Source organism: Leucoraja erinacea, chromosome 7 (genome assembly GCF_028641065.1).
Source record: "Leucoraja erinacea ecotype New England chromosome 7, Leri_hhj_1, whole genome shotgun sequence".
NCBI lineage: Eukaryota > Metazoa > Chordata > Chondrichthyes > Rajiformes > Rajidae > Leucoraja > Leucoraja erinaceus.
Window position 1 is genome coordinate 30078986 of NC_073383.1, and position 17089 is coordinate 30096074.

The 17089-nt window shown below is 37.6% G+C and overlaps 1 protein-coding gene across 1 annotated transcript in view; it reads right to left on the reverse strand.

Moving 5' to 3' along the window:
* Positions 1 to 15101, reverse strand: part of baz2ba (bromodomain adjacent to zinc finger domain, 2Ba) — a 153465-nt gene extending 138364 nt beyond the window's left edge. Inside the window, 2 exon segments of the mRNA XM_055638807.1 lie at positions 3297 to 3564; positions 14653 to 15101. The gene's annotated coding sequence lies outside the window, so the exon portion shown is untranslated.
* Positions 15102 to 17089: the final 1988 nt, after the last annotated feature.

Consider the following 17089-nt stretch of genomic DNA (forward strand, 5'->3'; position numbering starts at 1 on the left):
CAACGCAATACTCCACTACTCACCCATAGCACTTAACTGCGCAGGTGCGGCTGACGGGTTCCCGTTGTGATGCCAGAGGACCCCGTTGTGACGCGAGTCACGGCAACCCTCCCCCAACTGCGCCTTGCCATCTCTCTTCCTAGCCCTATCCTCCTCCATTCCCCCTCATCCCCAGTACTCCCACCCCCTCCTCTTCACCCTCCCTCTTCTTTCCCCCTCCTCCTCAACTCCCTCCCTTTCCCCTACCTTCAGTCACTCCCTCCCTCCATAACCCCTCTCCCCTCCCTTACCCCCCTCCTCTCCCTCTAGCTCCATGCTCCCCCACTCCTCACCTCCCCCTATCCACAGCCTCCCCACAATGAAAATCGTGATGCTTTTTTTGTGAATGAAACCTCTCCCCATCCCACCGCCCACGATGAAAATCGCGTTTTATTTTGTAAATGAAACCTCCCCCCAAGAAATTGATTAAAACTGAGTTTTTTTTTAAAGTCGCGATTTTTTAATGTAAATGAGTATCGGGCAGTGCAAGTGGAAGTGATTTTTGTCAAAATGGTTCAAAATGTGAATAACTTGTAAAATATACAATGAATCTGAACAAAACTTTCCACATCACACCACGGGACAACGGTGAGTAAGATGGGCCTAAAATTGTAGCGTTATCGCGTTCCCTTTTGGGATAGTTTCAGGATCACATACACACACATTTATATAAACAAACAAGATGAGAGTTTTAATAATATATATACTAGACCAAGTGGGGCCCTGTCACACGGGAGGGCTGGTCCCCAAACGCAATATTCCACCACTCGCCCATAGCCCCCAACTGCGCAGGAGTGGCTGACGCCAGAGACCCCTGTTGTGACGCGAGTCACGGTAACCATCCCCAACTGCGCCTCGCCATCCCTCTTCCTACCCCTATCCTCCTCTATTCCCCCTCATCCCCCAGCACTCCCTGCCCCTCCTCTTCACCCTCCCTCTTCCCCTCCCCCACCCTTTCTCTCCTCACCCTCCCTCTCCTTTCTCCTACCCTCACTCAGTCACTCCCCCCGCCCTCCATAACCCCACTCCCCTCCCTACCCCCCTTGACGTCATTGTGAGGTGGAAGCTGCTGTGTTTTTTAAAACAGATTTTTTAAAATGTAAATGAGATCCCATTGTGATGGCATTCACCCATCCCCCCACAATGAAAATGTGAAACACAGCTGACGGGCAGTTTATGTAAATGAGATCCCATTGTGACATTATAGCTGCTAACTGGCAGTGCAGATGGAAGAAAAAAGTTGTTTTGTAAAGTTAAATGTGAATAACTTGTAAAATATAGCATCAATTTGAACAAAACTTGATACACCACACACCAGGACAATGGTGAGTAAAGTGGGCCAAAAAAATGTAGCACTATCGAGTACTGTTTTGGCGTAATTTCAGTGTCCCAGCCCGCACAGAGACAGACATAGAAACAAACAAGATGAGAGTTTTAGTTATTTATAGATATATATAGATATATATAAATTTATATGAAATATATTTTAAGTCGCCTCCATGTACGGTTGATTGTGCCACTACACATATTGCAAGTGATTCCAGTTTTAAATAAATCTAACATTTTTGAAAGATATTCCAGACACCTAAAACCATCTGTCATTTTAATAAAATGGTTATGGCTTAATTCTGGGTGTGGATAAGAAGTTTAGTGACAAGGTTATTTGTATTTGTTTTATTAACATGGTGGCCACAATCCCGTGTATTCTTTTTCAATCCACTCACATCAAAAGTTAATTTAAATGGTGCTAACCTATCCTGCCATAAGGTATATATTCAAATATAAATAAAAGTCACTGTTAGAAATAATATTAAATGAATGTTTGAAAGAATTTAATCTTTGCATTATAAACCACATCTTTACTCCTCTATAAACAGAAATTAAATGACTTCAGAAAAAATAATTAACTTAGATGTGTGTAAATTATGCAATCATTAAAATTCAGATACAATCCTTCTCTTCCATCCATTGATGCATGCCCATGTATAGATTTGAAAATGAAATGTTTGCTATAAATATTCTGTGTAATTGTGCTCCCATGCGATTTAACTTCTTCAAATCTACACACTAGATGCTCAACTGTAAATCAGAGTAGGCAGTCATTTTACTTGCAAAATACGTTTTCTTTGATACCTTTGGGACTAAATTGTAAGCAACAATTCCCAGAGACATCTTCTGCTATAAAAGTACTGTATCCTGTCAAGTATACCTCCTGTTCACCTTTTAAGTTTCGAAAGCATTCCAAAATGTTGGAATAACCTTAAACTGTATACCCTTGAAAAATAGGAAATACTCCAAAATATTTTGTGAACATTAAGGTATAGATATAAGAATGTGCTAGTAGTTTTACATAAAGAATATTTTAATTAGTATCCAAAACTGAGTTTACTTCCTGTTCATAAGTTACCACCATAAATTACCCTGTACAATAGCAACCCCCCCCCCCCCCCCACTCCCTCCCCATTTTGCAAATGACTAAGAAAAAGTGGGTCATTTTGTACTCAAAATTCCAAGAAACAAAATAACCCAGTTATTAGTCCAATCATTTTATTGATTTGTGTTTGTAATGCAATTGTAGTCCGCCATGCTTTCTGCAGGCTGCAAATGTACCAATTGTGGCATTTGAAAAAGATTAAAATTTGGAATGTAATTTTCACTGTATATTTCTTAGGTAGCTAAATTATGACAGAACATTGCATGTCATGAGTTAGAGACGTTAGGGATACGCAAAGAGACAAGTTCAAATTCAGATAAATATTTTCACTGTAAAACAAAAAAGCTCTCCTAATGACTAACAAGTGAACATTAAACAAGCGAACATTAAACAAGCTTATTTTATATATATATATTAGTTTGCTACAATAGATTTAAATGATAAATAACATTTGTTGATAAAGTTAGGTACACTAAGTTATTGCAAATTTATGGTCTGTAGGCACATACTACCCATTCTTTTGGTTTTGGTCTAATATAGATATTACTAAAATAGATTTTAATAAGGCTACTGAAAGTCAGTGCAAAAATTCATGATTTTTATTTTGTTCGAAGCATCGTTACTATTTGTATTTACCATTCTAATAAAGGCACAAGAAGTGACCATTTGAGAAGGTCAGCCAGGCACCGTTATCTGATACTGGTCCAAATTTTAACATCTCAATTACGTTGGAAGTAGGGGAAGCTGCCAGCAACAGGAAAGCGCTTGTCAAGGTAAAAAATTTAATTTACCCTCACCAAGATTGTGATCATTTTTCCCTCACCTTTCCTTCAATACTCTTACTTCGGTGACTTTAATAAGAGATTTCAGTTTTCACCTGTTGATTTTCACATTACAGATGAGCAAAGAGCAAAAGGCGGAGACAGTAACAGTTGTGGGAAGTTGGTAGTGGAGAATGCAGTCTGGTCCAAGCACTGCTCAGCTAGACAATGGTGTTCTATCTCGATGTTTATTGACGATTTGGATGCCTTTGGAGTAGCAGCAAAGAATGTGCGAGGTCCTGGCAGTCATCCCAACCAAAATGTGCATACCTGCAGAGAGATTGGAGGAATCGGTCTTGAGCGCTACATCATAAACTTTTGCAATAATGCCTACATCAATGGCAGGAGTGGCTACCTTCATGACATGGCAATCCCATGTGCATTACAGTTCCTGTGTGCATGCAATGAATACCACTTAAGGTATTGTGTACAGGCAGTTCAGCACCCTGCTGATTGACAAAAAAAGCACCCACCGATCTCTCCCTCCCTTCCAGGGAAATGCAATCAGTGCAAGTGGAACATTAGCAATAGGAAACATGGAAGTGGGAACTTTGATCAAAATGCTTCACTTTCTCATGCATTTCCATGTTCAGGTGGGCAAGTCTGCACTACGCAGGTTCATTTAATGGCAAATTTCTAAATTCAAAAATCATCCAGCCATCAGCGATTCAGCTGTGAGATAGTGGATCAAAAGCAGGCTACCCACATAGTCACACTTCACAAACAAAGATGTCATAGGCAATATTATCAGGTTAGAAATCAGATATATGGATTATCAATCACATTTAAATTCTAAAACTACTGATAAAATTGGTTTTCATGAATGTTTAAAATATCTACCATGACGATCCTGTGATGTTTTCTTAAAACACAGCCTCATAAACTTTAGTTTAATGATAATTCTCAAAACTACCACGACCCACCCATTCTGATATCCACTTCCTCATTCATAAGAATCATACCCTGTCATAAATTTTTAGATCAGATAAATCAATAAAGCAATTTAATTTGTCAAAAAGGAAGTTTCAAACAATTTAAATGAGAATAACATAAAAAAATCATTTGAAGCATTAAAGACTAACTGAAATGCAGAAACGAGGAACTGCAGATGTTGTGAAAAGACACAAAGTGCAGGAGTAACTCAGCAGGTCAGGCAGCATCCCTGGAGAACATTAACATGTGATGTTTCGGGTCTGGATCCTTCTTCAGACTGATTGTAAAGTGGGGGAAAAGAAAGTTGGAAGGGAGGAGGGGTGGGGCACAGCGTGGCAGGTAATGGCTAGCTGAAACTAGAGTAACAAATACATATATTTTCTAAAATAGTGTAGGATGACACAAGATCTAAGTAACCAGCAATTATAACTCAAGCTTGCCATTATTTCTACAAGTTTTACATATTTCTGCTCAAATAGTTTTATTTCAAGACTTATTACACTGATCCTGGCTGAAATTAAGTGCATATTGCTTACTGTGGCAGCAAGGAGAATGTAATCTGAGATTGCTCTGACTATGGAATTGGACTAAAGAAAGTAGGTGATTTTCATCCAAACACAAAGTGCTGGAGCAACTCAGCAGACCAGGCAGAACCAGGCAGAACAAATGTTGCCTATCCATTCCCCCACAGGTGCTGCCTGACTTCGCTGAGTAATACCAGCACCACTTGGTATTTTGCTCAGAATTTCAGCATTTGCATTTCCTTGTGTCTCTAGGTAATTTTATTTTCATATGCCGGGGAATTTGGAAACCTTTAATGAAATTGTGCACTTGATGCCTTGATGGTGAGGCAACAGAATATTTTTTAGGTCAGGATAACATAGGTTTACTCCCCAACTACCTCATGAAGGTTTACCATGTGATATCAATGCCGCTTGCAGGATCAGATAAGGTTAAATACACTTACGTTATCAGTGGAAAGAACAAACAAGTTCATGTATCAGGTGTGACCTTTCATATATAATTAATTGATGATTCAGAATTCTGGCACTTTGCGATTTCTTTATTCTGTCTAATCCCATAAAATGTAAGGTTATAACATTCCAAATGCCTTGGTGAATAGTTAATTAAAATGAGATTTAAAACCAAGACAAAGACTTCATAATTTTGACTGTACTGTGGCAATATAAATTTAAACACAAAACTATACCGGGACAATTATATTAAAATTCTCTCATGTAAACAAGGATGTAGAATAATTGATAGAGCTATGTGAATGCCCTTTAATGAATTTCATTGCTCCTTTTTATTTAATAAAAATGATCTACTAATTAATCATAGTATGACATGTCTTGGGAAGCTAGAACCAATACAATAGTTGCACCAAAGTAAAAGTGTATCCATCCTTATTATTATGGCAGTTCAGAATGTCTTAAATGAAAAAAAGGTATAAACCAATTATATAAAGTGTATTAGTGTGCTAGGCATATCATTTTGAATATGTACCAGCAGTGAACATTTTATTAACCAAAAACTGAACTAACTATAGCCAAATCGAATAACAGCAAATACCTATCCGTGTTTATTTAACCCCCCCAAAAAAACACAACACATGTTAATTTAATGAACAGCAAATGAAGAAGCTACTTGCAAGTGCATTGTAAAACCCTTAGTATGTGTCAGCTGTTCAGGGATTTACACCAGTCACACAGAATATGCATAATGCAGTAGACAGGCATATGAAAAGCAAGACAAAGGAAAAAGGCTACTCCTTATCAGTGAAGACAATTTCACAAAATCTCTGAGCCTTCTGTGCATCCATTTACTCTCCTGAGATCAAAAACATTCAGTTAAAAGCAATGTTTTAATGGTAGGAACCCGAGGGCTCAGACACACAACTCCTGGCAACAGATGCGCAACCTCAACCTTATTAGCACTTTTTGTTGTTGTTTTTGTGTGAAAAAAAAAACAATCCTCAGAAAGAGTATATAAAATACAATCACAAATACACATTTTACTTTACAACTAAAGCTTCAACTGGTGAAATAGACCAAGATCCCTGGTTTGTTTCCCAGCAAGTAAATGTTTAGTCATTTTCAGCCAAGTTAAAATGTAGTCTCAAAATGTAGTCTAAAAATGAACTACTGCACCTCCGTGTTTATAAAGGAAGTAAGCAAGGATTCACACTCTGAACAGTTCTCTATTTGAGTTGTACATCTTAACATAAGAGAAAGAGAAACAGCCCTCAACTGCTTACAATAACCTAATGCAATAACATTCACAAAAACAGTCCACTTATTTTAATCACCAAATCATCACGGCATCAACATCTTCAATAATGTCAGAACATGCTTCTTGCATGGTTCACAGAGATTCCAACTGCTTTTCCAGTCGAACCCAAGTCCCACACAGCGTTGGTGACAGCCCTCTTAAGTGCCAAGTAAGTCACTTAGCGCTACTAAACATTATATAGCTGCACTTTTTTTCAATGTTTAAGATCTTTTAGTTTTTAGTAGTCTTGAAAGTTATTAGAAAGTCAAGGACAACCATGAACAAGATTTTGGCAGATTTAAAAGCTACCTGACTCGGCTATTAAAGATCATCTTGGTATTTTCAGCATTCTCCTTTTGGTTTTGGATCTCAAGAAATGCTCAGACCTGCATTTCACAACTTTCACATATATACATTACATTTGCTTGATTGCTAGATCACTTGCTCTCTCTCTCTCTCTCTCTCTCTCTCCCTTCGTTAACTAGATGACTCTATTAACAGCGGAAGCACTCAACGATCCTGGTCTCAACTAATCAGAGATAACCTGTTTATCACTTCTCCCCAACCTCTGCAACTTAAAACTAACGTGTTTGTCTCTCTTTGCTAGTTCCAAAGAAGGCTCACAGATCTGAAATACTAACTCTTTCTAGCTCCACAGATATTGCCATACCTACTTAGCATTTGTGGAATTTAGATAAAGACAAGCAACATAGTTCTAACAATACATTGGAAGAAAAGATGGTCGTTGTTGGTAAAAAGCCAAATATATTCTGGTCATTCTTTTCACCAGCAACTAATTTCAACCTTTTCTACAATTTACCAACATGTAGCCACAGAAAAATATTACCGATGGACCATGGGCTCCTAAACAAATTGCTCAGAATGCAGTAATATATTCTTGCATCAGATCCTACAAATTGGTTCAGAAAATAATGGCCTTTGCAGAGGGCAGCTGCAAGAGAGGAATTTACATTAAAAGCAAATAAAGCAGCATAACATCTGAAAGCAGGCGAGCAGTGAACCTTTTCTGGAGATTATAGTATGCAGAACACATCTGTATTATTTCAAAAGTTGCACTTCTGCCTACAAAATCTTAAACCCCAGAATAGGTTTGGACGTACCCAATAATACCCAAGGCTCTAATCACGATAATACAATTAATTTATGCTAAGAATTAATATAAAAAATTAAAATCTTCTGCAAAGATGAATTTTAAACTACATGAAGCAAAATTTTATTGGATTCAATTAACAACATTTTCATTGTTTAGTTGCTAATAATCAACTACCAATTAAAATGCATGCTTAGCTAATGGTCCTGAGATCTTAGTTTTGCCTGGTTTGGTTTTGTCTGAAGCATTGGCTTTGTTTGCCAATCATCCACATGACAAACAAGTCTGGCAGGTGTTTAGTTGAGCTGTACTTCTGCATCATTTAACAATTTTGTGATGCAGCATCACCACTACGTGCAGTGTGCAACAACTGTGAAAGTCATATTTCTCAATTGTGCTCACGAGTCTTAAATTGGGCTGCTTCAGTGAATTAGAAGCTGGTATCCCCATTTTGTACAAAATAGGCTGCTCGCATGATTATCTTTATGTTACATTCTACCATTAAAAGAATTGACAAAAGAAAACAATTGTGGCAACATTCAAGTGATCAGTCAATTTATTAACCAATTAGAAAAATATTAATAAAAAGTGTTCAATTTCTGAATGGTAAAAGCAGCTTTAAAGAAATCAAGCAAAATGTTCAACCAACCCGTAAAATATTACAGGGATAAATATGTAACTATTTGCATCAAATGGTTGCAATAACAAAACATTAAATTAAACATTTTAGCCACGATAAAGTGCGAATAATAAAATTAGTAGTTTAAATACACAGTAAGACATGGAAATGCAGTGGGCATATTTTCAAAGGTATTCATTTTGTTTCTCATGTGCTAGATTAAATGAATTTATGTTCCGCGCATCGAATATTCATCTTTATTACAAATAAGACTGTTATATTTATCAGAAATTATTCTCAAGTATACCAGGCTACTGACACAATTTCAGTTATAGTTTTTCAATCAAAATTATTGTATTTGTCTTATACAAACTTTAATTTTATAATGCAGTTCATAATTTGCAGTGTGAATATTGTTGAAAAAAAATATCTGCTGTTAATCAGAACAAAATACTATTAAAACTATTAATTGGTGACAAGTCTTTCACTGAAATGACAAGGTTAAATGTAACATTTGTTCACTGAGCTCCGTGATTTTGCCACCTTAAGCAACCATATTATTTTGCTCAAAAAAATTAGCTTCTTTTGAAAAAAAGAAAAACTTGAGATTAATTTATCTATAGTGGCATTTTACATTTATGATTAGTCTTTGTAGTTTTTTAGAAAAACTTGGAAAAGACAATAAAATTCAGCTTAAAAGGATCAAGAGATAAAAGGGCTATGTTGCAAGCAGCTATTGAGAATAATACTCTTCAAACCACAAAGCTTTTGCTGTGTGCCACAATTATCCAAATCTTGAAATATGCTTACCTTATAATTTACTCCAACCCAAAAATAAATTAACTTTAAAAATGTATTCATGTTTCATTTATTCCACATTATTTTTAATAGCACTAGCAATGGTTTGCTGCAGTCTGCTATCCAATCAGTTAATTTGCGATATTATACCATGAGTGCTCACATTGCTAAAGCTGGTTATTTGCCCATTAGGTCCACCAACCTCTGGCAAAAATGTTCTTTCCCTACAATTACTCATCAATTGACTTTCATGGAATCAAACTATTATTGTGAAGAATTTTTGGCTGCATTTTAAATATCCAAAACTAAAAATGCATTACATTTCAAGAATACATGTACCTGTACTGCTCTTTTCTTGTTATGTTCAACAGTTTAATAATAGTGGTAGTTTTTCCGAATTATCTGTACTAGTTCATGTCATTTGGTTTGGTAATATATTAACAACCCAACAAACTTTTTTTTCCCAATTGGAACAAGTTCTAAGGTTGTTATTGATTACAATTATAAATGTTAAGATAGATTAAGCCTATCCCAATGATATGCTGGTTTTGCCTGGGTCACAGACTTTATCATATAAAACGGTCAGTGTCCCCAAGACATTCCAAGGTTTCAGAGCACATAATTAATAATCAATGATGCATCACCCATTAATCACATCTTAAAAAGATTGACACATTATTAAATAAAGTGTAGATGCAACAGACATGAACAAAATATTTCAAACTGAGTTTAACGTGAATTCATTGACACATTAAATATACTTACAACAGTTTTCAATATGCATAATTTCTGATGTGAATCTCCACGAAACTAACATCTGCATGTTTTACTGAAACCAGCGTCAGTGTGCTGAAACTGCAAGTTCTGTCTGTCAGTGAGTCAGAATGCATGTTCACTTTGTACATTATTATAGCGCAGGACAAAAATCCTCCATTTAATCACAGACTAAATAACTGCAAATTTATGCATTAATAAGGTGCATTATGGGAAGCAGCTGTAGAAAGGATCCATCACTGATTTTGTCAAGGCCAACTAACTTCAGTAACAGCAAATGCAAAGGAGTGGTGAATCATTAAATTTTCCAATATTTATGACAGGCAAATTTATTATCAATATAAAATTGAATAAATATTTATTTGGGCCACTTTCCAGATCTGCACAATAGAAATGCACAATTTGTTTTCTGAAAAAATATTAAGCTACAATATACAACAAATCACAGAACCTCTCTCTTAGTAAAACTTTGGTTTGTCCAACAATGCAACGAACATGCAGTGAAGGTAGAACATTTTTCTTGTTTATAATCGATTTCAACTGAAAAATCAGAAGTATTCAGATCTACTTTATAATCAATATAATTGAAGCAATATTGTGCACTGAAGTTTGTACGGAATACAAATAGCAACTGTGGTTCACAGCAAACACATGTAAAACGCATTACAGATTCACATAAGGATTTCAGTGCAAGCTAATATACTAAGTTTTGAGTCCTTTTTGAATTTTAGTCAGAAACAGATTTATTTATTTTTAATTATATTGGGTTCATAAGTAGAATAGGCTGCCTGCAGAAATGCCTTCTACATTCTGTAGCACAGTACTGTTCTTTAATAGGCTATGTTAAAAGTTTTAAGGTAACATTCAATTGCAAAACGCAAGCACAATGCAAATCTATATTGCATGTGATGCACCCATGCAGAGATCAGTGCCATTGGCACCATGTTAATCAATGTTGCATGTGATGTATCTTCATAGCAGATACATGGTGGTAATGCCAACCAGTGTATAGTTTTACTGAACTGAATCTTAAACGGAAAACCAGGTTTTAAGCGGATAAGTTGTTTAAAAAGCAGTTCGTAACTGAACCTTAAGAATTCACCACCAAAGTCAGTCATGAAACCCTATCCGATCAATCAGATGCCTCCTGATACTCCAGTTAAGATCATCTGTATTCATTTGGGAATAACTGAGGTTTGGGGGCTTCAGTACCCCAACTGCTTTAACACTTCCCTTGGGTACCCAGCTCACAATGCCTTACCATGGCAGGAGATATGTGGTACCCAAATCTTCTCCAGCCCAGCCATACCACTCAAGTCCCAATGACTAAAGTTGTTGTTGTCAGAGATCCAGGGATTTTATATACAAATACATTGAGGGCTCAAGATTCAAGTGGCTTTCATGCAAGACACCTTGAAAATCATGCATACAAGAAAATAATTCCGTGGCCCCACAAGTGAGTGGCAGAAACATTAGACAATAAACATAGACAATAGGCGCAGAAGTAGGCCATTCGGCCCTTCAAGCCAGCACCACCATTCAATATGATCATGGCTGATCATTCACAATCAGTACCCCCATTCCTGCCTTTTTGCCGTATCTTTAAGAGTATCTAACTCTCTCTTGAAAGCATCCAGAGAATTGGCCTCCACTGCCTTCTGAGGCAGAGAATTCCACAGATTCACAAATCTCTGGGCTAAATTTTTTTCCTCATCTCCATTCTAAATGGCCTACTACTTTTTAAACTGTGGCCCCTGGTTCAGGATTCCCCCAACATCAGGAACACATTTCCTGCCTCTAGCGTGTCCAATCCCTTAATAATCTTATATGTTTCAATAACATCCCCTCATCCTTCTAAATCCCAGAGTATACAAGCCAAGCCGCTCCATTCTATCAACATATGACATTCCTGCCATCCCGGGAATTAACCTTGTGGACCTATGCTGCACTCCTTCAATAGCAAGAATGCCCTTCCTCAAATTTGGAGACCAAAACTTCACACAATACTCCAGGTGTGGTCTCACTAGGGCCCTGGACAACTGCTCCTAAACTCAACTCCTATTGTTATGAAGGCCAACATGCCATTAGCTTTCTTCACTGCCTGCTGTACCTGCATGCTTACTCTCAGTGACTGATGAACAAGGACCCCCAAATCTCATTGTACTTCCCCTTTTCTTCCCCTTTTTCCAATTTGACACCATTCAGATAATAATCTGCCTTCCTGTTTTTGTCACCAAAGTGGATAACTTCACATTTATCCACATTAAACTGCATCTGCCATGCATCTGCCCACTCACCCAACCTGTCCAAGTCACCCTGTATCCTCATGGCATCTTCCTCACACTTCACACTGCCACCCAGCTGTGTCATCTGCAAATTTGCTAATGTTACTTTTAATCTCTTCATCTAAATCATTAATGTATACTGTAAATAGATGCGATCCCAGCACCGAGCCTTGCGGTACCCCACTAGTCACTGTCTGCCATACGGAAAGGGACCCATTAATCCCTACTCTTTGTTTCCTATCTGCCAACCAATTTTCTATCCATGTCAGCACCCTGCCCCCAATACCATGTGCTCTCATTTTGCCCACTAATCTCTTATGTGGGACCTTATCAAATGCTTTCTGAAAGTCCAGGTACACTACATCCACTGGCTCTACCTTGTCCATTTTCCTAGTTACATTCTCAAATTAATTCCAGAAGATTAGTCAAGCATGATTACCCCTTCATAAATCCATGCTGACTCGGACTGATCTTGTTACTACTCTCCAAATGTGCTGCTATTTCATCTTTTATAATTGACTCCGGCATCTTCCCCATCATCGACGTCAGGCTAACTGGTCTATAATTCCCCGTTTTCTCTCTCCCGCCTTTCTTAAAAAGTGGGATAACATTAGCTACCCTCCAATCCACAGGAACTGATCCTGAATCTATAGAACATTGGAAAATGATCATTGATCACCAATGCGTCCATAATTTCTAGAGCCACTTCCTTAAGTACCCTGGGATGCAGACCATCAGGCCCTGGGGATTTATCAACATTCAGTCCCATCAGTCTACCTAACACCATTTCCTGCCTAATGTAAATTTCCCTCAGTTTCTCCGTCACCCTGGGTCCTCTGGCCACGGGTACATCAGGGAGATTGTTTGTGTCTTCCTTAAGTGAAGACAGATCCAAAGTACTTAAGAAGGAACTGCAGATGCTCATCTGCCATTTCATTGTTCCCCATTATAAATTCACCTGTTTCTGTCTTCAAGGGACCAACATTATTCTTAACTAATTTTTTCCTCTTCACATACCTCAAGAAGTTTTTACTATCCTCCTTTATATTCTTGGCTAGCTTACGTTCGTACCTCATCTTTTCTCCCCATATTTCCTTTTTAGTTATCTTCTGCTGCTCTAAAAGTTTCCCAATCCTCTGGCTTCCCGCTCATCTTTGCTATATTATAATTCTTCTCTATAATTTTTACACTGTCCTTGACTTCCCTTGTCAGCCAGTCACCTCTTACTCTCCTTAGAATATTTCTTCCTCTTTGGAATGAACTGATCCTGCACCTTCTGTATTGTTCCCAGAAATACCTGCCTTTGTTGTTCTACTGTCATCCCTGCTAGGGTCTCTTTCCAGTCAACTTTGGCCAGCCCCTCCCTCGTGCCTCCATAGTCCCCTTGTAATACTGACACTTCCAATTTCCCCTCTCCCTCTCAAATTGTAGATTAAAACTGATCATATTATGGTCACTACCTCCTAATGGCTCCTTTACCTTGATGGGCCTGTTCCACTTAGGCTATTGCCGGCGACTGTCAGTCGTAGTACCTCACTGAAAAACTGGTGACTGGACCCCTCTTCGACATAAAATTTGAAATAGAATCATTACTTTAACAACAACAACAAAAACGGTCAGCACTGGCTGAAAAACTACGTCACCTGGGGACAACCTACGTTAACCTGGCAACAACATGATGAAAATTCAGCAACGACCAGAAAGACGCTACGACTCTTTGGGCGACTGAGGAGACTACTCACGACCATACAGGCGACACCCGGTGACGACAACCTAGTCGCCTGTAGTCGCCTAAAAAATGGCCTAAGTAGGACTTGCCCTTGAGTTCCCTTATCAAATCCGGTTCATTACACAACACTAAATCCAGAATTGCCTTCTCCCTGGCAGACTCCAGTACAAGCTGCTCTAAGAATACATCTCGGAGACACTCCACAAACTCATTTTCTTGGGGTCCAGTACCAACCTGATTTTCCCAGTCTACCTGTATGTTGAAATCTCCCATAACCACCATAGCATTATCTTTCCTATATGCCAATTTTAACTCTTGATTCAACTTGCACCCTATATTCAGACTACTGTTTGGGGGCCAGTAGATAACTCTGATTGGGGTCTTTTTACCCTTACAATTCCTCAGTTCTATACATACTGACTCTACATCTCCTGATTCTATGTTACCCCTCGTAAGAGACTGAATTTCATTCCTCACCAACAGAGCAACACGACCCCCTCTGCCACCTGTCTGTCTTTTCGATAGGACGTATACCCCTGAATATTCAGTTCCCAGCCCTGGTCCTCTTGCAGCCATGTCCGTAATTCCAAACAACATCATACTTGTCAATTTCTAACTGAATTTCAAGCTCATCCACTTTATTTCTTATACCTTGTGCATTCATGTACAACACTTTAACTTCGGTATTCACCTCCCCTCTCACACCGGTCATTATTGGCCCTGATACTATATTGCTCCGATTACTACATTGTTTATCAACTTCTAGCTCATTTTTCACTTTACATCGTATTGTTTGTTACAATCTCTTGACAAACTGTGATGCTAATAGACTACTTACATCACAATTTTACTAAAACTCTCATTGCAGTGCAGTAGTGCTTTTTGCTGGTTGTCAAGGAAATACTGGAAATGACAACAAAGCATTTTGAAAATCATAATACAATGAGATAGAATCAGAGTTTTATGAAAGGGTGTGATAAATTCTGAGGATGTAATAAAGGGATGAGGGGGAAAACCAGTAAATGCACGGCATATGACTTTGAACAGGTATATGAAAGGCTGCCACATAAAGACATGCTTATACATTATAAATGCTCACAGGGTTAGGATAATATGTTAACCTGAATAGAGGACTGAATAAAGGATAAAAGTAGGAATGAACAGGTTAATCTATACATCTACATCTGTCTATACACTGTAAATGGATAAATTGGCTTTCTGCTGACTGGTTAGCACAAAACAAAAGCTTTTCACTGTACCTCAGTACATGCAACAATAAACAAAACTAAAAAAAATAAAATTCCAAGAGGCCTCAAAGGTCAACCTTATCTATTTCCACTCTACATCAATGACTTGGATGAAGGTAGCAAATGTCTATTGAGAAAGGTTTATGTTAAATTGTGAGAGTCCAACAAAGGTCGCTAAGTGAGATATAGCAAGGAGACAGATGTAGTATAATGAAGGCAATTGCAAGCATGCTCAGTTTGGTAGAAAACGTATAAATAAATTATACTGCTCGAAAGATAAGATGTACCAATGGATTGTTGTGCAAGAGAGACAAAGTTAACAATAACCTGAGACATTGTTGGAACAACAGCAGATCAGGCAGCAGAGTAAATCATCTAAGCTAGACCAGTAGCCTTTCATGACCTATTGAGTTTCACAGACCTGAAATACTTGTCCCTCCAAACAAGTGTTTCTGCTCTTATTTCTTGTGCCTACAATTTATATATTTTTCCAAACAATTGACAAGTAGATATAGTGCACAGTTAGAAAAGCCAAGTGCTTCAGGCTTGACATGAAAATTAGTATTTAGCATGGCTGAGGAAAGGGCATGGTTTGGATTGTTGGTACAGGTATCTAAACTTGCCTTGGTGATGGGACAACAAAGCTACACTGGACTCATTACTAGAATTAATGATGATCTGAGAAGTCATTGAGTAGAATAATTCCATATTCCCTGCAATTTTAATGAATGAGTCGTGATCTTGTTGATTCATAGAATGTTCTATGATATTCAACAGTGCAGATACTGAGATTGCTTGCTTTGGCTGGAGCTTTTCACTGTATCTTGGTACATGGGATAATAATAAACCTAAACCTAAGCATCTACAACTTAGGGGGTGATAAATCCTCAGGATAAATATGCTGCAACTGAGAGATTTCTTATTGACATTATATCCACTCCAAGTGCCATGAAATATGTTGTCTTTGTTGCTTCATGTAGCGAGCTTTGGATGCTCAGTCCTTTAAAATATTCAAGGCTGATATCAAGATTGTTGGACAGGGAATGGCAAGTTAAAGGATCTGAGCAGGAAAGTGGACAAGGCCAGGGATCATCTGTGATATTGAACGGTAAAACGGGTCCTTTGGGACGTGTGATCCACTCCTACACCTATTTCTTATATTATTACAAGCTAAGATGTGCATCACAGAGACAGATGTTAAAGAAAATCTTGGAAACTTTGGTCAAACCCCGACCTCAACAAAAAGCAGCAGCCAGGGACACAAAGCTCCACCGATGATATTGTGCGTATATTTTGATGCTCAAAAGCAGCTGGCCATTTCATGCTTCGAATTTTCTAAATTGTTCACAAACATACACACCTCTGATGCAATAATTGAATTAAAATTAAACAAGAAATCAAACTTGCATGCATGTATAAAGTCAGAGCTTCTTGGAGCTTAAGTTTAAATATTTTGTTTAAATATCAGATTAAAATGCAGCACATATCTAATAATGCAAAAACCAAAACCTAACTAGAAGAAAAAAAAACTCCAAAAAATCCAAAAAAGAAAATGTGGTGTATGAAAGTCATATCATAATATCCACATGGATATGAGGGATAGTTATACATTTACTATTAATGCTACATTTGCAGTATATCCTTTAAATTATTGTAAGCAAAAATAAAGTGCATTTGTAAAATGGCAGTGCATTGCAATTAATTTGTAATCATTTGGTATAAATTAAAATTCTTGGAATAGAATACAAATGTATTAACTTACCATTAAAAATATTCCCTTTACTAATGGCTCAACATACAAAGACACTACACAAGACCAAATTCCTGCTGTGCCACACATTTAATATTGCAAAACACAATTATACCATTAGTGTTCCTGCAATGTTACCCTCACAAACAATAACATTGTTATTCAACTGCAGAGTACAAATCAGATGCAATATCATTATCCAAGTCATAATGCAATCATAACATAGAATCATAAAATATTTTACACCATTTATTGCTGTTTAGTTAAATTTATAACAA